The sequence below is a fragment of the Schistocerca cancellata genome, chromosome 3 (genome assembly GCF_023864275.1).
Source record: "Schistocerca cancellata isolate TAMUIC-IGC-003103 chromosome 3, iqSchCanc2.1, whole genome shotgun sequence".
In the NCBI taxonomy this organism is placed as follows: domain Eukaryota; kingdom Metazoa; phylum Arthropoda; class Insecta; order Orthoptera; family Acrididae; genus Schistocerca; species Schistocerca cancellata.
This window is the reverse complement of record NC_064628.1, coordinates 6,779,649-6,801,820: the sequence shown is the minus strand read 5'-3', so window position 1 is coordinate 6,801,820 and position 22,172 is coordinate 6,779,649. Positions and strand designations below refer to the sequence as shown.

General features: G+C 44.1%; 1 non-coding gene across 1 annotated transcript; it reads left to right on the top strand.

The window, feature by feature from the left end:
- Positions 1-21,207: 21,207 nt before the first annotated feature.
- On the top strand, positions 21,208-21,282 carry Trnap-cgg (transfer RNA proline (anticodon CGG)). The gene has a single exon. It is a non-coding gene; the product is annotated as a tRNA-Pro (tRNA).
- The last annotated feature ends 890 nt before the right edge of the window (positions 21,283-22,172 follow it).

The following is a 22,172-nucleotide window of genomic DNA, read 5'->3' as shown; positions in this document are numbered from 1 at the left end:
TTTTTTATGTAGAATCTGATTCTGTACAGGCTAGTACATGCGTGTCATGATGGACAGTGTTGAGTTATCTGCTGTGATAGTGGTTATGGACTCCTTGAGATTACTCGGGAGTGAGTTTTTCCGAAAGAATTCAGTGAAACGGACGTTCTGGAAACGCCATTACAAGGGCGAGTGAGATCAAGCGTGCCGCACAGGCGGGCGCAACAATATTGGCGAGGCGGAGCAGCTGTCGGCTCTTGTGTCGCTGTCGGCTTTTGTGACGCTGTCGGCATTCTTTGTACTCGCGAGTACGGAATGTGGAGTTGCTTTTCTTCCCGGACAGCTGATGTGAAAGAATTCTGCTGTCAATATTTATGTTTTTTTCGATCTGCTGTATATTATTTTCTTGTTTAGCGTTAATTGGACATGACGAGAAAATTAATTATGAAAAGGTTACATAAAAATGTGTATTCTATGTAATTAATCATTAGTTTGCGTATTTTGATATACCTGATTTTTATGACCATGAACTCTGATTAATTTTGCAAATAGTATTCCATTTCTTATAGTGTTACGAATTTTAATGATTTTGGAATAGCTAAACCATTTTCTATGTTTTTTTATGAATTTTGATATGTTGTCAACCTGTTTTACTTTGTGCAAGATGACAGAGTGGAATAAGATTAGGAGTATCTCCACTCAATTATTATTGTATAAAAATTATAATAATTAGACGAATGCTAAATTTTTTTGATGTTTTGAGCGTATGCATTTCCGCTGTTTCTTTTTTGGGACATTTTCTGAGTCTGATTACGTTACACGAACATCCTCAGACAATGTGGGGCACGTGTAACGCCGAAAATGCATAGCCTCCTATTTCCATCTATTGTACTATTTTTTTTCCTTGCTTTGTTACCTCAAGATATGACATTTCTCTCTTTGTATATTGTAATTGTTTTTCTGTTTGTATATATATATTTATACATTTATGTCGATGTATAATTGGTTTGTTTCGTAAATATTATTTGTATTTTTACGCTGGGTCTTGCCTAGGGAAAACTGCTATCGAACGATTACGTCGATAGGTCGTGTGAAGAATCAAAGTGTGTACGATCTTTGGTAGTGTTAACTCTGCCGCGTGGAGCGCGGGCTGAGCAGAAGAAGTCTAGCTGGAGTAGCGAGTGGAGCAGGTGTGTTGTGTGACGCTCCCGCGAGTTGCCGCGCTTTCGGGGTTTGGCAGCATGTAATTGCGCTCGACTTGCGATGATAGTTTCTGACATGGTGTCGCGGACGGGAAACATTAACTAGCGCACATCAAGAGCCCGTTTCGTCTGGTGACCGTGTCGAGAAGAAGGCGCGCCAACATCCAGTTTCTGCAACAGCGACGGCCGACAATGAGTGACTGTCGCCACCTCCTCGACCGACGGCTTCAAACCTTCAATCAACCGACAAGGAAGACTGGACGCACGTAAAGTTTTAGAACTGTATGGCAGACCTCAGCTTTTCAAACTGTTCCATTTTCGTCACTATAATTACAGCAACTTAGCATGAACGTTTGTTGCTCATTGTCCCAATTGCATTACCAAGCAGAGTCCCTTCCTTTTCCGAAATGAACCCGAGTGTCGTTGAAATTCAAACGCCAGCATTAAAGTAATATAGCTAACTCGTTTTCACTGCTTTAATTTCAAAATTCGGTTAAAGTTTTTATAGCTGGCTACACTATTTAGATTACACAAGCACAAATTAAGAGTGCGAGTTTTGTTACCATATTTTAGCTTACCTGTGACTGCAGCTCAGCTTGGTACGTACTAAATTTTACTATTGTTAATTGTTCGGAATCATTTAATTCAAGTTCAAAGTTAAATCTCTTATTTCTAAATTGCGTAGATTCAAGTAGTTTTTGAAATGATTGTTGAGGTAGTCCAAGACTAACCGTGTTTTACTGAATTTCGATGTGCTTCAGAAAGAAAGCTCACTATTAACTTCAGTCACTAAATTAACTTTCGATTTTCCGGTTTTATTAATTCTTTTGCTAAATTAAGTCAGGGTGTAGCGAAATTTATTACTTCTGACAAACTTTCAGTTTTCACACTACACGTGTCAACCTTCAGTTGCCACACTTCTAGTGCTAATTATAAGTGTAATAACCTTTCTTTTTCAGTTACTATAGTAATTGTCCTTAGGACTGGCGACCGTAATTTTCCCCAAATCTCAAATACCTAATTACCGCTAGTTAATTGTTAACGTAATGGCTGCACATTTACTTTCTTTATTAACTTTACCCCTTTTCAAAATTAATTTCCACCAGTTTCATTAGCACATTTCCTTTCATCTAAATGTAACCCTTTCCTCCCTCTTTACCGACAAGTTAACTTCGGTGACGATTGCTTTTCCAAAACTCCCATTAGGTACACGCGGTTTCATTTTTCACTGTCATTAAGGTCGGTAAGTAAGGGGGAGCTTACAATATGACATGCTCCAAATGTTCAAGACTATTTTGTCAATCGGATCATTTCAGGATCTTCATCTTCGTTGCAATTTTCTTGAACGCATGCACATTTCTTAAAAAAGCGAAAAAATGGCTCTGAGCAACATGGGACTTGACTTCTGAGGTCATCAGTGCCGTAGAACTTAGAACTACTTAAACCTAACTAACCTAAGGACATCACACACATCCATGCCTGAGGCAGGATTCGAACCAGCAACCATAGCGGTCGCGCGGTTCCAGACAGAAGCCCCTTTAACCGCACGGTCACAGCGGCCGGCTTTAAAAAAGCATATTCCATTATACACTACTGGCCATTAAAATTGCCACATCACGAAGATGACGTGCTCAGACGCGAAATTTAACCGACAGGAAGAAGATTCTGTGATCTCCATATGATTCGCATTTCAGAGCATTCACACAAGGTTGGCGCTGGTGGCGACACCTACAACGTGCTGACATGAGGAAAGTTTCCAAACGTTTTCTCATACACAAACAGCAGTTGACCGGCGTTGCCTGGTGAAGCGTTGTTGTGATGCCTCGTGTAAGGAGGAGAAATGCGTACCATCACGTTTCCGATTTTGGTAAATGTCGCATTGTAGCCTATCGCGATTGCGGTTTATATTATCGCGACATTGCTGCTCGCGTTGGTCGAGATCCGATGACCGTTAGCAGAATATGGAATCGGTGGGTATAGGAGGGTAATACGGAACGCCATGCTGGATCCCAACGGCCTCGTATCACTAGCAGTCGAGATGACAGGCATTTTATCCGCATGCCTGTAACGGATCGTGCAGCAACGTCTGGATCCCTGAGTCAACAGATGAGGACGTTTGCAAGGCAACAATCATCTGCTCGAACAGTTCCACGACGTTTGCAGCGGCATGGACTATCAGCTCGGAGACCATGGCTGCGGTTACCCACGACGCTGCATCACAGACAGGAACGCCTGCTATGGTGTACTCAACGACGAAACATGTGCACGAATAGCAAAACGTCATTTTTTCGGATGAATCCAGGTTCTGTTTACAGCATCAAGATGGTCACATCTGTGTTTGGCGACATCGCGGTGAACGCACGTTGGAAGCGTGTATTCGTCATCGCCATACTGGCGTATCAGCCTGCGTGATGGTATGGGGTGCCATTGGTTACACGTCTTGGTCACCTCTTGTTCGCATTGACGGCACTTTGAACAGTGGACGTTACATTTCAGATGTGTTAAGACCCGTGGCTCTAGCATTCATTCGATCCATGCGAAACCCTACATTTCAGCAGGTTGCAGGTCCTGTACGGGACTTTCTGGATACAGAAAATGTGCGACTGCTGCCCTGGCCAGCACATTCTCCAAATCTCTGACCAATTGAAAACGTCTGGTCAACGGTGGCCGAGCAACTGGCTCGTCACAATACGACAGTCACTACTTTTGATGAACTGTGGTATCGTGTTGAAGCTGCAATGGCAGCTGTACCTGTACACGTCATCCAAGCTGTGTTTGACTCAATGCCCAGGTGTATCAAGGCCGTTATTACGGCCAGAGGTGGTTTTCTGGGTACTGATTTCTCAGGATCTATGCACCCAAATTGCGTGAAAATGTTATCATATGTCAGTTCTAGTATAATATATCTGTCCAATGAATACTCGTTTATCATCTGCATTTCTTCTTGGTGTAGCAACTTTAATGGCCAGTAGTGTCCAAAGCAAAAATTGTTTTGGTGTGTTTTCCCAAACCGTACCCTCATCCGACAACTATATTTATCTGTAGAAAGGGGCATCGCCGGCGAACAGTTTGACTGTGCTGCTGATACTATCTGGAAAAAATGTTTGAGTACATTGAGAAAATTATTGGTCCTTTCACGCTTCCTTGGAGCGCATTCGACGTTAATGTCGTTTCTATTCTACATCCTCCAGAGCTGTCATAACGTCTACTGATTTTATTGTCGTTGTTGAGTTTTACTTGGATTTTAAGAGCAGATGTTTTAATAACGTTAAAACAGTTCAAAGTGAATTGTGATTAGGCTTCGTTCAATCGTATCTGGCGGTCAGTGCACGAAAGCTATTTGGACTGACATATATGGGGTGGAGGAATTTATAGAAACTCCGCGAGAAATGTAAAGTGGAACAAAAATGCAGCTTCTAGCCAATCCTGCAGGTTGCACCGTTGTATCTGACCACGAACGGCTTCTGTGTAATGTCTTCAATGGGTTGGATGTGTCTGTCGAGGTCAGAACAGTGTTCGGTGTAGTTCTGAGGGCATTAAGTCGGACATAACTGAATTCAAACTTGGGCAAATTGTTGTTGCTGGCATGGAGGTTGCTTCCGTAACCTAGGTAGCCGATGTGTGTGGAGTTTCAAGAGGCACTGTATCGAAGATTTACAGCAAGCAGAGGGAAAGCGGAAGAACATCATCCGCTAAGTGACAACGTGGACGAAAGTGTGTGTTGAGTGATCGTGAAGGACGATCACTGAAGATGATTGTGACGAAAAGTAGGAGGACGACAGCTGTAGGACTGCAGAACTGAATGTCGCGAACCCTTTCAGCAACATAACAACGCGAACAACGAAAATGGAACTCCATAAGCAGGGAATTGCAGGTCGAGTGGAAAGTCCAAAATCATCCATCACTGATGCAAATGCCCTTAAAAAGAAAACTTGATGCAGCAGCCATAAAGACTGGCCTTTGGAGTTACGGAGGAATGTCATTTGGTCATATGAGTCTCATTTCATACTGTTTCCACCGTCTGGCCGAATTTTCGTCCCAAGAGTGAAACATGGAGGAGAGGGGAGGTAGGTGACGATTTGGGAAGCCCAATATCACGGCATTCCTTGGACGCTATTGGTACTCAGCCAGGTCGGACTACTGCCAATGATTATGTGACGATTCTCGCTGATCAGGTACGTCCCACGGTACAATGTTTGTTCCCCAATGGCGATGTTGTGTTGCAAGGCAGGGTCGTCCAGGACTGGGTTTGTAAACACTACAACGAATTGTCGAACGTCTCCTGACCAACACAGCCACCAGATCTCAGTATTACTGAGACTATGGTCTACTTTGGATGATGATGATTGTGTTTGGTTTGCGGGGCGCTCAACTACACTGTCATCAGCGCCCATGCAAAGTCCCAATTTTTTCCCAGTGCAATTTTTTTCACAGTCCATTCTAGCCACTGTCAGGAATGATGAGGATGATAATGAAATCATGAGGACAACACAGACACCCATTTCCCGGGCAGAGCAAAATCTCCAACCCGGATCTACTTTGGAGGGTATGCATGATCGCTATCCACCTGCATCATGGTTACCTCCACTTGCCACTATTTTTCAGGAAAAATGAAATGAGATTCCCTTGAAAACCATACAGGACCTGTACGTATCCATTCCGAGACGTCTGTAAGCACTACTGAATATGGCTCTGAGCAGTATGGGACTGAACTGCTGAGGTCATTAGTCCCCTAGAACTTAGAACTAGTTAAACCTAACTAACCTAAGGACATCACAAACATCCATGCCCGAGGCAGGATTCGAACCTGCGACCGTAGCGGTCTTGCGGTTCCAGACTGCAGCGCCTTTAACCGCACGGCCACTTCGGCCGGCACTACTGAATACCAACGGTTTTCTTTCACCGTGTTAGACATGGTAATGTGTTGTGTTTTTTGGTGTTTTCATACTTTTGTCCAACCCCTGTAACTGAAAACCACTGCAGTTACAGACCCTCACTACAACCCTTCAGCTTTTCGTTTGTATGTGTTTCTGAACAGCTACCGGAAAACGTTTCCGAACTACAGGCTCTGCTGTGGCCTGGTGTAAAGAGAATATCGCATTACTACACACAGAGAAATTATTTTTCATACAACACATTTCAGATAGCGATCTTTTCGGAACGAAACCAATAACTTTATGTACATAACTTTTAGTAATATGTCCTGGCTATATCTAACTCGCAAGAAAAACGAACCATCATCTTGAAACGATGTTTGTACTGGAATGAATTAAGGCCTCTGGTTACAGAGAGAGAGCCGAGAAGTATCGACTTTATCGCGGCCGAGAGCGAACAGAAATCAGTACACAAGCAAAAAGGGAGAAAACAGTATTACGTCGTTATAGAGACCGTAGTGCCAGGTAATGACGAATTATCGGCAACTGGATCGCCGCGGCGGTCGGAAAGGTGCTCCGACCGCAGTTACAGCGGTCTCGGAGGGACTTTAAAATCTAACGGCCGCTGGCCACGCATGTTGCAGGTACTACCGAACAGTTTAACGGCCGGCCTGTTCGCAATTTCACCGCCAGCGGTCGCAGGTGACTGGCCTTTAGGGTAATACGAGGCCCCGGTGGGTGTTCCTCACAGACAGCCAAAGTGGCTGCTTTCCTCAATGAAGTACACAGCGTCCTCTGGGACAATTAGTTCACTGCATTTCGCTCTCACTGTTTGCTATTCAGCCGATCCGTCAGGCCTCGCGAACTACTTAAACTTAACTAACGTAAGGACATCACATACAGCCGTGCCCGAGGCAGGATTCGAACCTGCGACCGTAGCGGTCGCGCTGTTCCAGACTGAAGCGCCTAGAACCGCTCGGCCACTCCGGCAAGCTGACTTCGTTTTACTCGTTTCTCTACGTTCACCATCATAGTTGTTTGTGACACACTGATATAACGAAAAGAGTACAATCTATTTAAATGAGAATCCAATATCTTTAGAAACATATTAGCGTAAATGAAGCTTTGAAGATACATCGAGTGGCATAAAGTAAGACATTAGGGAGTCCCACTTGAATGATGCTAAGAAACCAAGCAAGCACCAGACAAGTGAAAATTGCGAATTTTATTGCTTTCACGCGTACGCTATTATGGATAATGACCTGAACTGTAACACTGTACACAACATATACCTCTTGGTGCTATATTTATTAATGACTTGTAGCTAATATATTCGTCATACTTGTCAACGTATTTATATAGACTGATTGTTACTGTTTTCACGTTTACGCTGTTGCTTACATTCTTGTAGACAACGACGTCTACATTTTCGTACTATACTCGTTATTGCTTTGTCTGTAGGTTGGTACATTATCGGTACGCTCTGAAATTAATTTTAAACACAGACACGTCAAAATATTCTTTGTATTTGTAACAGTACCAAGCACAAAGTCATGAATACGAAACAGTACACGTCATGGGAATTGAGGTCTACCTATAGCTGTCACCGTCTTTACTTTTCAGTATAACTGTTTTACAGACAGAGCACAATGCTTTTCATGGAAATTAAGTACTGTACCTTTGTTAATTTGGTACTGTTGGTAACGTTTACTTTGTCTCTGTAGTTTTGGTTCACTGTCGCATTTCTTAATATACGTTTTCCTTTTTTTTCTTTTCTTCTTCATTTCTGTACAAGGTTATTTTGTCTACTTTATTCATAATTGCAAGTATTTTAGTCGTTCAGTTCCGAACTTTCCCTGCTGGCGAGTTTATTTATCAATTTTGCAAAACTGAGATAAAAACGAGACTTACATCCTGTTTTTATCATTGGTTTTGGCACTGTGTGTGTATACATAAAACACTTTTCGTCTTAGAGCACATTTGTGAGCAAAATTTTAACTTGTCAAAAAATATCTAACTGTAAATATTTTACATTTCCACATACACCCAGATGCAATGTCTTTTACTATCAGACCTTCTTTTTCTTTTTTTTTAATTTTATTTGCAAACATGCTGTCAGACGAAAAGTGTTAATATGTACCTGTATGAAAATATGTCTACACATACCGTGCCTAAAAACTACGTAGCCACTGCTGAAAACAAAGCATTATTCTCGGTTTGTCTTACTTTTGTTAAACCTCTATTCACAATCTGCCACCTTGTAATATACATATGTATTACTAGCAGCCTGTCTTTAAATCTGATTGGATTGACTGAAGTTTCTCATATTGAGAAAACGCAAAGAGTGGTATATATTCAACTTGAAAAACTATTTGAACACAAGGTGGCCTTAATTAATATTTGTTATTGACGACCGGTTTCAACGGTTGAAACTGTCATCTTCTAATCTTCAAAAAATTTTTGATTATCAATTGTGTCCCGTTATGATCGTTCCTTTATACTGGATGGCATACAGTTGCACCTTATTCTTCGTCTCAGATGTTTCTGTGATGTATACAATATATTATGTAAACGTAAACATTTGTACAAGTGTGTATTTTTACTCTACGGGATGATTCATCTGCCCTAGCCATTTTATGCAACCTACAAAGCCTTCAAATACCATGTGCAAGATATTCATGTTGTCTCGCTCGCTACGTGGAAACTGCTAGTACTGCAGAAAAAATAAACAGAACCTTTATGTTGGAAATTTAATGCAGTTAAATTCTGTATTGGTATTCGTTTTCGCTGGAGGCCACAGTTTTTCTTGAGTAATTCGAAAAGTACAGCATCTAGCTCAAAAATATCCTAGTAAAAAGATTAACTACGTTAAAGTTCCTAAAAAAAAGATATTTTTACTGTAGGACTAGTAGTTTGCACGTGGCGAACGAGCCGGCCGCGGTGGTCTCGCGGTTCTACGCGCGCAGTCCGGAACTGTGCGACTGCTACGGTCGCAGGTTCGAATCCTGCCTCGGGCATGGATGTGTGTAATGTCCTTAGGTTAGTTAGGTTTAAGTAGTTCTAAGTTCTAGGGGACTGATGACCACAGCTGTTAAGTCGCATAGTGCTCAGAGCCATTTGAACCAGTGGCGAACGAGACAATATGAAAATCTCCCACGTGGTTTTTTTAGGTGCTGCAGGTTGCATGAAACTTGTCGGTAGGGTCAGCTAAATCATCTTGTACTCGTATATAAGGAATTGTAAGAACTAACAAGCCCCAGTTGAGTGCTAAGTGTGTGAACATGGCCATCTGTATAAGGTGCTTTTTATACTTTTGACAAACCTATGTATAATACGCTGTACACTCTTCGCCATATTGACGACATGGTGTGAGTGTTAAACTCACGATAAAACACGATTTATAACCAGAAATTGTTTGAAGATCAGGAGGTGACAGTTTCAGCTGTCGAAATTCATCACCAATAATAAATGTTAATTAATGTGGTCTTCGCTATAAACAGTTTATTAGATTAGATTAATTATTCATTCCATAGACCCATAAAAGAGGGAATCCTCCTGGATGTGGAACGTGTCAGATAAACACATTACAAAAATGTAATTAGAAAAACTTGACTTTCATTAATTTTAATGATCCTCAGTCAACAAACAGTAAAATTATCTACATGAGTTTAATTTAAACTTCTAATATTTACAGTTTTAATACTTACATCCGCTTTCATTAAATCCATAATTGAGACATTTGCTAGTTTTATTGGCTATTACAACCAAGTATTGTCAAAAATTAAAGTAAATTATTCATTTCAGTGATCCTCAGTGAAGAAAGTTTAGGCTGATCAAGTAGCTGAAGATGAGCCCCCAGTGGTCGAAACGCATCATATATTCAAATAAAAGTTACGAAATTAATACGGCCACAGCAGCAACACTGTCAACAATGGAGAGAAAGATGAGAGATAAGACAAATTTTGCATCGGTAGGATTGTATTAAGACTTGGATCACGTGGCGTGTGAGTGACGTAGAAGGCTCTGCTGGGTGCACCTTGGCGGCCCGTCGTGATGTGCTTCCGAAGCTGGCCGGGCCACCGGACTGATGCGGTGGGCGCCGGCGGCGAAAGGGTAGTGGCGGGGTGGGGGGAACTCCGGCGCGGCGCTACGCGGCTGAGATGCGGGGCGATAGCCGCGTTCCCTTCGCGTCGCGCACAGCACTTCCTGCCAGCCTTTCTCCCGGCGATTGTTGCAGCCGGCAGCGGCGCGTATAAAGCCACGGCAACGCAGCCGCGCGCCAGTGCACACCCACCCCTCCTAGACACCGCTGCCGGTGCTGTCCACTGCTCCGAGGAGCTCCAAGTAAGTGGCTCTGTTTACTCCCGGCGCCTCAGCCCCAGTAGCGTACGCCGGAGTGGCAGCAGATGGCCCACATGTTTACGCGGAAATTTTTTATCTTCCGCAGATGCGCGAGTGTGGACTGGCGGACTTCACTGTCGATCACCAGGGACAGCTGCTCACGTTTCCGGCGGCTCCGATTGCTTCCTTCTCGCGAAATGCGCGTCGACATTCCGGCGAGAGTATTCAACGGTTTTTCCCGTGACAAGACAGCGATGTGTGCCGGGAATGTATAACCAATGCGCGTCGACATTCCGGCGAGAGTATTCAACGGTTCTCCCCGTGACAAGACAGCGATGTGTGCCGGGGATGTATAACCAACAGGGTGTGTGCCTTTCGCCGGAAGTGATCTACCGTTACACTTTCTACGTCCGTGTCCCGACGAGATCGAGCGCTAGCTTAGTCGTAAAGGGTGGGGGAAGAAAACCAGCCGATACGGCTACTCAAGGATCATCTGTGCATCCTCCTGAACAGATACGAGCAGCGCGCAGAGGTTCTAAAACGGGACGAACAGAGGGCGACTTGAGGGCGCTATCCCCCTAAGAAATGCACTACTTTCATCAATTTATCACCTCGTTAAGGTTTCACGATCGTGCATCAACAGGGAAAGCGCCGTAACCAGATTTCCCACAAACTTAGCTCAGTGGAAGAGCAGCCAAAATAAGCGAAACATAGGTCCACCTTATCCGTAGATACCCGACTGTTTCTCAGAAAACGGACGTCAAAGATTTCGAAGTTCTTTAAATGCCTTTTAGCGGGTGTTAAGCGCAGCCTAGCTGGCGGCAACATGGCTAACGCCGCGGCCTTTCTCTTTTGGGTCCCGTGTTCGAAACTCGATTACTGTTTTTATTTACTTCGTTCTTTATTTTCTCATTTATCAAAACACGTCCGGAGAAGGGAACGTTTCTTATCAGGTTAGGGGCTACGAGGGAGTTATATTACATGTAAAATTACTAGTGGGTTTTATAATACGTATCACACGTTTATTACCGAGCGAGGTGGCGCAATGGTTAGCACACAGGACTCGCACTCGGGAGGACGACGGTTCAAACCCACATCCAGTCATACTGATTTAGGTTTTCTGTGATTTCCCTAAATCGCTTCAGGCAAATGCCGGGATGGATCCTTTGAAAGGGTGCGACTGATTTCGTTCCCTACCCTTCCCCATTCCGAGCTTGTACTTTGTCTCTAATGACCTCGCTGTCGACGGGACGTTAAACACTAATCCCCCCCACACCCTCACTCGTTTATTATACAGGGTGTATCAAAAAGAATTATCCGATTTTTTTAAAAAAATAAATAAAAACTATTATGTCATTTGAGATATGTGCGTGAACAACGTACTGCTGGGAAGAACAAACTCTCGAGTTTCACAAGGTTCCCGCTAGGTAGCAGCAGTGTGCGCCCACTTCAGTTCTAGTGAAAATGGTGTCGGGACAACAGAAAACGTTTTGTGTTCTACGTTTTGCGCAGTGTTCAGAGTGACTTTCGTACTAGGTATGGTGTGAATCTTCCTACAGCAGAGAGCATAAGACGGAGGCATGAACATCTCCGAGAAACAGGTTGTTTGTATAAAGGAAAATCGCCGGGCCGTCCCCGAGTGTCTGACACAGAAGTCGAACGCATCCGCCATAGTTTCACACAAAGCACGCAGAAATCCGTTCGCCGTGCAGCTCGACAGCTCAACATGCCCCCGATGTCCGTCTGGCGTGTGTTGCGTCAACGTTTACACATGAAACCACACAAAATTCAGCTACTCCAAGCTCTTCGTGAAGGTGACAAACAACAACGTGTGGAGTTCTGTAATTTCGTTCTTCTCAAAATGGAGGATGAGAGTTCTCTTCCACGCTTAGTGTTTAGTGACAAGGCTACGTTCCATTTAAATGGAAATGTGAACCGTGATAATGAGAGATATGGGGTACAGAACAACCACATGAAGTTGTGCAACATGAGAGGGACTCTCCGAAATTTAATGTGTTTTGTGCAGTTTCATGGGGAAATGTGTAACGTCCATTTTTCTTTGACGAGAACACTGTTACAAGAAGAACACATCTCGATGTGCTTGAGAACTTTCTTTTTCCACAGTTGGAGAGCGATTCGAATGACTTCATTTACCAACAGGATGGGGCACCGCCACACTGGCGTCTGGAAGTGCGGGAATATTTCAATCAAAGCATTACTGAAGGATGGGTCGGTCGCACCGGACCAAATGATTCAGCCTTATAGTACTGGCCTCCAAGGTCAACGGACCTGACTGTGTGTCATTACTTCCTGTGGTGGTTTATAAACGACTCTGTTAATGTGCCTCCATTACCAACAAGAATGAATGAACTGAGACATCGCATAACAGCAGCTGTGGAATCTGTAACTTAAGACATGCTCACTGCAGTGTGGGAACAATTTGAATACGGTACTGAGATATGCCGTGCATCTCAAGGAACGCATATTGAACACCTGTGAAAGGGTATGAAAAAACGTTTTGAGTTTCTCGTTCATCAAAAAATATAATACATTTTATATGTTTATTAGTTTCAGAAATATAGACGTGCCAAATCGGATGACTCTTTTTGATACACCCTATATGATATATACGTGGATCGTTTTGTCAGAGGTTACAGTCTTTGCAAATTGTCGTATTATTATACTTTCTTCTTACGTCTATTCTCGAGGAAGATTTGGTGCATTGGTGCATTTCGTTGGATGATACCGATCGTAGAAACGTTCGAAACATAGAAATTTCGAACAAAACGAGTATCGCGAGAAGGTAGGATTGCCACTGTGAAATTTCTTCGTATTAATCTCACTGGGGAAAGAAACGTCGCGAATCACGCACAACGGACCACTTTTCCGAAAACTGGCGCTTGCAATTGATTATGATTCACGATACACTACAGGAATTTCACGAAAAGCCACTTTTAAAAAAATTCATTCGGTTACAATTTTTTATTCATTCACTAGACACACAGTTAGTAGACGAATAAGAACACCGTTAATTCATTATACATTGGGAAACATTCGTGTAGTAATCTTCCACTACCATGGCTAGATAAATGAATAACAAAAATAAAAAATAACAATCGGGTTTCCGACACGGGGTGCAAAAGTGTGAAGCCGCAACGCTAGCCACTGTGCCACCGCGTCACTTCGACTGCTTACACGCTAAACGGCACATAAAATACTTCGAAAACTCTTACCGTCGTTTTCTCAGAGACGGCAGAATATCCACGGGTAAGCCGAGACTCGTGGTCGTTTATTTTGATCCCTGGCAAATCAGGTTATGGCACTTGCCGTGCTCTCCTCATAACCTTGAGGGTAATAAGAATTTCGCTCGAGCTTTACGAGAGATAGTCGTAAAGTTTTAATTGTTTTTGTTTGTTGTGTTCTTAAGACTGGTTTGATGCAGCTCTCCATGCTACTCTATCCTGCGCAAGCTTCTTCACCTCCCAGTACCTACTGCAGCCTACATCCTTCTGAATCTGCCTGCTGTATTCACCTCTTGTTTCGCTCTACAAATTATCCCAGACCATACTTGCCTCCAGTACTAAATTGGTGTGTACTACAAGCCGATCATTTTTTCTAGTCAGATTCTGCCACAAATTTCTTTTCTCCTCAATTCTTTTCAATACTTCTTCATTAGGTACATGATCTACCCATCTAATCTTCAGCATTCTTCTGTAGCACCATACTTCAAAAACTTCAGTTCTCACATTGTCTAAACTGTTCTATCGTCGATGTTTCACTTCCATACATGGCGACACTATAGATAAATGGTTTCAGAAAAGATTTTCTCACACGTAAATCTATATTCGATATTAGCGGACTTCACTTCTTCAGAAAAGCTTTTCTGGCCATTACCAGTCTACATTTTATATCCCCTCCACTTCGGTCATCGTCACTTATTTTGGTGCCCAAGCAACAGAACTCATCTACTACTTTAAGTGTCTCGTTTGCTAATCTAATTCCCTCAGCATCACCTGATTTAATTAGATTACATTCCTTTATTCTTGTTTTGTTTTTGTTGATGTGCACCTTATGTCCTTACAAGACCCTGTCCATTCCGTTCAGCTGTTCTTCCAAGACCTTTACGTGTGAGAGTTACAATGTCATCTGCTAGCTTCAAAGTTTTCATTTCTTGTCACTGAACTTTAATTCCTCCAAATTTTTCTTTGGTTTCCTTTATAGCTTGTTGAATGACATAGGCGATAGCCTACAACCCTGTCTCAATCGCCTCTCAACCACTGCTCCCCTTTGATGCCCCTCGCCTCTTATAAGTGTTATCTGCTTTCTGTACAGGTTGTAAATAGCCTTTGGCTTCCTGTATTTTAGCCTTACTGCCTTCAAAACTTCAAAGGGAATATTCCAGCAAACATTCTCAAAAGCTTTCTGTAAGTCTACAAATGCAATAAACGCAGGTTTACCTTTGTTTAAGGGAAGTCGCAAGGTCAGTAATGCCTCTCGGGAATCTAAACTGATCTTCCCCAAGGACGGCATCTGCCAGTTTTTCCATTCTTTTGTAAAGAATTCGTGTTAGTATTTTGCAACCATGTCTTATTAATGGAACTACCGTGGCGCGAAGCATTTCGATATGTACCTGCAGATGTATACTTACAAACTCAGAAATCATTAATTATGTAACTTTATTTTCCTGAGATGATAATTAAAACTGAAAAGAGTTTAATTAGTTTTAAGTTTCAGCTATTATCTCAGAAAAATAAAGTTAAATAATTAATGTTTTCTTTGTTTGCAAATACACGGGTGCACGAACACATCGAAATCCCTCGCCCGACTGTAGCGCCATTGATAATGTGGAGTATTGTACGGTTATTCGCATTCAGCGGCATCAGAAATGTCGCGGCTGCGTCGCGACATTCCACTTTTCCTGGGACGTGCCATTTTGTTTTGATTCCTCTAGCGCCGTGCTACGGTTCTGTGGGGAGGAGGAAGGAGTGTTTAATGCGATCCTGCACTGCGGACGTGTACCTGCAAACAAGCAAAACATTAATTGTGTAATTTTATTTTTTCCGAGGTGATAATTACACCTTTATAATCATCCCTTTATAAACTCAACAATGAATCCTCTGATAGCTTTGAACATTATCGAAGTAAATATACTGGGAGGCTTATTTATTCTTTTACAATCTCTAACATGTATTCGGATAACTCAACTGAAGAAACTTCTTTTTCTTCTTTTTCTTCTTCTTCTTCTTCTTCAAATGGTTCAAATGGCGCTGAGCACTATGGGACTTAACATCGATGGTCATCAGTCCCCCAGAACTTAGAACTACTTAAACCTAACTAACCTAAGGACAGCACACAACACCCAGCCATCACGAGGCAGAGAAAATCCCTGACCCCGCCGGGAATCGAACCCGGGAACCCGGGCGTGGGAAGCGAGAACGCTACCGTACGACCACGAGATGCGGGCTCTTCTTCTTCAGCCCATATCAATCCACTACTGGATATAGGCATCCTGTATGTGTTTCCACTGACTTCGTTTTTGAACCGCCTGGTAACATCGTGCTCCAGCAATGAGCTTCGCATCGACAAGTTATCTCATTTGGGATCTTCCAGTGCCTCTCTTGTGGTCACATTGCCTCCAGCCAACAGCTCCAGATGCCCACCTGCTGAAGTCCTGTCGAGCTATGTGTCGGACTCATTGCCACTTCAGTCTTGTAATCCTCTATAGGACGTCTGTTACTTTTGGTCTCCTTCTGGTCCACAGCATCTGTCACTCCGTGGCTTGTTGTGTGCGCTGTAGCTTAGGGGCACTTCGGTTAGTCAGAGTCACAGTTACCGAAACGTAGGCTGGAACTGGTAGTACGCGTACACCGTGGACCATAGCCTTCAGGTTATTCGGGACAACCATGTTGATCAGGATGAACGTCAGTTGCGGGAACGCTCAGTCCCATCATGCGAGGAATCTCTTCATTTCGGTTATTTTTCCCTTATTTAATCTTGCGGCACAGGAAGATGTATTTATCAACAGCTTCTGTAGAACGGTTTCCGACTGTAAGTGGTGGCTGTCTGGATTTTGTTTTGCTGATGTTCATTTTCAAGCAAGTCCTTGAAGAGGCAATTTTCAGATCTTTGCCAGACTCTTCCAGTTCTGCCGGCCGCGGTGGTCTAGCGGTTCAGGCGCTCAGTCCGGAACCGCGCGACTGCTACAGTCGCAGGTTCGAATCCTGCCTCGGGCATGGATGTGTGTGATGTCCTTAGGTTAGTTAGGTTTAAGTAGTTCTAAGTTCTAGGGGACTGATGACCACAGAAGTTAAGTCCCATAGTGCTCAGAGCCATTTGAACCATTTGAACCATCTTCCAGTTCTCTAATTATGAACAGAACATCATCGGCAAAACTCATATGGGTGAGACATGAGCTGCTGATTTTTATTTTTCTGTTATTCCACTCCAGTGATCTGAACACATGTACCAACGCAACGGCGAACATTTTCGGTGAGATGGTGTCAGCTTTGGTGAACTCCTCCGCCGACTGGGATTTTACTGCTGATAAGGTAGTGACCCACTATAATGGTCATTGTTAATTTATCATAAAAGTATCTCATTAACTTTATATAACTTGAAATTATCCTGGCATTTTCAATTGCCTTAGTGACTGACAAATCTCCACATAGTCGAAAGTTTTCCGATAGAGTCCATATGAATTCTGGTATTATATTCAGTTGTCTTCTCAAGGAGAAGACGAATTTTCTGGATGTGATCCAAGGTCAAAGATTTTTCTGAAATCCCGCTTGCTCAACAGGTTGATAATAAAATTATCTGAGTCACTTTTTTTGTTTTAATCAAGTTTTTGTAAAGATGTTGTAATAAACTAACTGGACGGCAGTCCTCCAAGTTTTCTTCATCAATCTTTTTGAAGAGTAGTGCCACTTCAGCATTTTTCCATTTTTCTGGTATTCCTCGAGATCTGATGCACTTCTATATTAGCATTCACACAGCTTCCAAAAGCTTATTTCGACCTTGTTTCAGCATTTCATATCCCGCTCGGCGACTTGTTTCTTTTTAGCTGTCTATTCAGGAGTGGCTACTTCTAGTGCTTCTCGCTATGTACCATTCAGTAGTAGACGTTCTTCCTCGTGTGGCCTGCCAGTCTAAACGTTTACCTTTCCTTCCGAGTAGAATGTTTGTGCTATTTTTAAATTAGTGCGTGAGTCGCTGAAGTGGCGTCAAATAAAAAGACTTGCACTAGGCGGCGGAACAACCCCAGACGGGGTCTGCCGGGCAGTAATGCCATACCATCATGTCATTCATGTACTCAATGATAATAATCCAGAAGGTTCACAAACTAAAGCTGACGACAGTTCAGACGCTAGGCTCACACCTGCAAAGGCTGCACTCAAATCTTTTAGTGGGCGCGTTAATTGAAGAATTCCACGGTTTTCTTGCTCGACGCCAAGAGGATCCTGCGCTGATTCTTTTGAACAGGACTGCACGCGTTTTCAGACGAATCAAGAAAATCAATTTCACGTCACTTGTAACTGCAGAGAGAGGTATCAGTTATGATGTTACAGAAACTTTACACTACGCTATATGGCATTTCAAAGTCGAACACTGACATTCACAATTCCCATAAGAACGGGTGAAATGACAACTCTTTCAATTTGAAACTGTCTTTGCAAAATGTCAATCGTACTGCACATATAATCTGACCGCTTTTACACTACGGAAGACATCTTCTGGTGTGTGACTCAGAGTACTTCGGCTGCTACCATCATTTTCCCCTTTACTACTTCCATTCACGAGCGCAGAAAAAGAGCTACAGGTGAGTCTCGATATGACGTAGTTTCTCCTTTGTGTCCGTTACCATCATTTCGTGAGAACTACACCTACCTAAGAGCCGGTATGTCCAACTCACGGCAGGGTTAACAGCGCCGACCCGTCGTGACATGGAAGCAATGAGATCTTCGTTGATCCATTATGGAACGTGGGACGACGGCTGGCATGAACTTCATGATGCAATAACTTACCAACAGCCGTGTGATTTGTTTAAGTTTATTTTACTTCATGAACTTCTATGTGCTACCAGTTTCGGCATTACATTGATGCCATCTTCGGCCCCCACTCGTCATAGCCGTAAAATCGCTATCAGCCTGTGTCATCTGACCACCAAGAGCTGTTACAGGACGAATTGATTCACGGATCCAGTTATGTGGCTCCTTCCGTGTACAGCGATTTTACGGCTATGACGAGTGGGGCCTGAAGATGGCATCAATGTAATGCCGAAACTGGTAGCACATAGAAGTTCATAAAACAAAATAAACTTATACAAATCACACGGCTGTTGGTAAATTATTGCATCAAGAAGATGGAAGGAATGAGGTCTTGGTAGGTCGATGGATGGATTTAACACCACATCTGCACACACAAGTCACCTAATTCTCGAAAATTCCGAGGAGGGTAGCGGTGGGCTGTGACGTCACGTTAATCACATGCCAGATCTGTTCGAATGGGTTCAGATGATGTGAGTTGGGGTGTTCCTCGAATCACTCCATCACACTCCTGACCTTGTGATATGGCGCATTATCTTAGTGAAAATGCCGCTACCCTCGGGAAACGTGATCGCCATGCAGGAGTTTCCGTGGCCTGCAAGCAGTGTACGATACTACTTGGGCGTCATAGTGCCTTGCAGGAGGTCCACTGGACCCATGGATTCCTACGTGAATGTCCCCCAGAGCAGCCGCCAGCTTGTCTTCGTCCCACGCGACGGGTGTCAAGGAGCTGCTGCCCTGGAAGACGACGGATTCGTGACCTCCCATCTGCCTCATGAAGGTATCTTCATCATCAGAAATCAGCACCCAGAACAACAACCTCTGACCGTAATAACGGCCTTGATACGCCTGGGCATAGAGTCAAACAGAGCTTGGATGGCGTGTACAGGTACAGCTGCCCATGCAGCTTCAACACGATGCCACAGTTCATCAAGAGTAGTGACTGGCGTATTGTGACGAGTCAGTTGCTCGGCCACCATTGACCAGACGTTTTCAGTTGGTGAGAGATCTGGAGAATGTGTTGGCCAGGGCAGCAATGGAACATTTTCTGTATCCAGAAAGGCCCGTACAGGACCTGCAACATGCGGTCGTGCTTTATCCTGCTGAAATGTAGGGTTTCGCAGGGATCGAATGAAGGGTAGAGCCACGGGTCGTAACACATCTGACATAATATGTCCACTGTTCAAAGGGCCGTCAATGCGAACAAGAGGTGACCGAGACGTGTAAGCAATTGGCACCCCATACCAACTCCCCGTTGATACGCCAGTATGACGGTGACGAATACACGCTTCCAATGTGCGTTCACCGCGATGTCACCAAACAAGGATGCGACCATCATGATATTGTAAACAGAACCTGGATTCCCTCCGAAAACATGTTTTGCCATTCGTGCATCCAAGTTCGTCGTTGAGTACACCATCGCAGGCGCTCCTGTCTGTGACGCAGCGTCAAGGGTAACCGCAGCCACGGTCTCCGAGCTGATAGTCCATGCTGCTGCAAACGTCGTCGAACTGTTCGTGCAGATGGTTGTTGTCTTGTAAACGTCCCCATCTGTTGACTCAGGGATCGAGACATGGCTTCACGATCCGTTACAGCCATGCGGATAAGATGCCTGTCATCTCGACTGCTGGTGATACGAGGACGTTGGGATCCAGCACGGCGTTCCGTACTACCCTCCTGAACTCACCGATTCAATATTCTGCTAACAGTCATTGGATCTCGAACAACGCGAGCAGCAATGGCGCGATACGATAGACCGCAATCGCGATAGGCTACAATCCGACCTTTGTCAAAGTCGGAAACGTGATGGTACGCATTTCTCCTCCTTACACGAGGCATCACAACAACGTTTCACCAGGCAACGCCGCTCAACTGCTGTTTGTGTATGAGAAATCGGTCGGAAACTTTCCTCATGTCAGCACGTTGTAGGTGTCGCCATCGGCGCCAACCTTGTGTGAATGCTCTGAAAAGCTAATCATTTGCGTATCACTGCATCTCCTTCTTGTCGGTTAAATTTCACGTCTGTAGCACGTCATCTTCGTGGTGTAGCAATTTTAATGGCCTGTAGTGCATATTACCTGACAGATTTTGTAACGTACGCTTTCCGCTAAGCCAAAAGCTTCTCTTGTTCTCCATGAGCACTCCGTCACCTTCTCCCTCTTACTGAACAGACCAACCACTCAAGCGAAGCGCAATCGAAACGAGCTGCCCTTCTCTGGATCTTATTGAGCTCTTCTATTGAATCTTCCTGGAAATGGTCGTAGGCTCACGGGAAATACTCCAGTATAGTTCTTTTCTCAGTGAATCGGCATCTGCTGTTCTTACAACTATATGCCATTATTCCACTTGAGATCCTTTCGAATGGATACTGCTGGATGTTTTGTAGTTGTCCTGGTATCCCCCCCCCCTCCCGAGAAGATCAAAACCTCATCCGAATGGCATTGCAGGACAGAGATGCGTTCCCCTCGGTTCTGGCACTACAGTGGAACGGGTTAACACATGGTACACTATCAGCGGTGACAGTCCGTCTCCCTTTACTACGGCATGGGTTACGTCTGCGTTGCCCACTTCTCTACGTACCTTTGATGGATGTGCAGAAACATGCTAGACGGCAATGGTGTATGAAACGACGTCACTGGGGACAGGAATGGCATCAGATAGTGTTTCCGGGCCAATCCAGGTGATGTTTGAAACTTCCTGGCAGATTAAAACTGTGTACCGGACCGAGACTCGAATTCGGGACCTTTTCCGAGGACGGGGCGTGAGTCGTGCTTGGATAGCTCAGTCGGTAGAGCACTTGCCCGCGGAAGGCAAAGGTCCCGAGTTCGAGTCTCGGTCCGGCACACAGTTTTAATCTGCCAGGAAGTTTCATATCAGCGCACACTCCGCTGCAGAGTGAAAATATCATTCAGGTGATGTTTGTTTGAAAATGATGGCCGCATACTGGTTCGCTGCACACAGGGGGAGAGGCATCACAGTGACAGCATTCGCAGAAGACATACAGTGCCTGATGTTGTGGGGTGACATTGGGTACAACCGGAGTACTGTGGAAAGTGTGACCCACGTGAACGGCGCCCTGCGACCTGTAGCCATGCCCTTTCTGCACGACATCCCACACGCCAGTTTTCAGCACGACAGTGCACGACCACGTGCTGCTGCTCGAACACGTGCCTTCTTCGTGTCACAGGCTGTCAGGCTTTTTCTCTGGTCCACCAGGTCACCAGACTTACCGCCAATCGGAAATGCGTGGGGTATGGTGACACGACGGATGCAGTGCTGTGACCCATTGCCAACCACCACAGATGAACTTTGTAACAAAATGAATGCGGCATGAATAGCTATACCACAGGACGCCATTCACGCCTTACATGCGTCGATTCCATCAAGTATGTAACAAGTTATCACGGGCCATGGTGGATCCTGCGCCTTCTAGGCAACAGGACACACGCTGAACCGTGGTGGCTGAAATGTTCTGCAGAACATACTAATGTACATCTCCTGCGAATATGAACGTCCTGTCTCTGGTTGTTCAAGTTGTTCTGTTTCTTCTGAACGCGAATGTAAATAAAAGTGTGACATTCACTTACCGACTTCTGGCTGTTCGTTTCTGCTGTACACAACATTAACTCGATCAGCCTCTCCATTGCGTTGAAATGGTTCAAATGGCTCTGAGCACTATGGGACTCAACATCTGAGGTCATCAGTCCCTTAGAACTTACAACTTGTTAAATCTA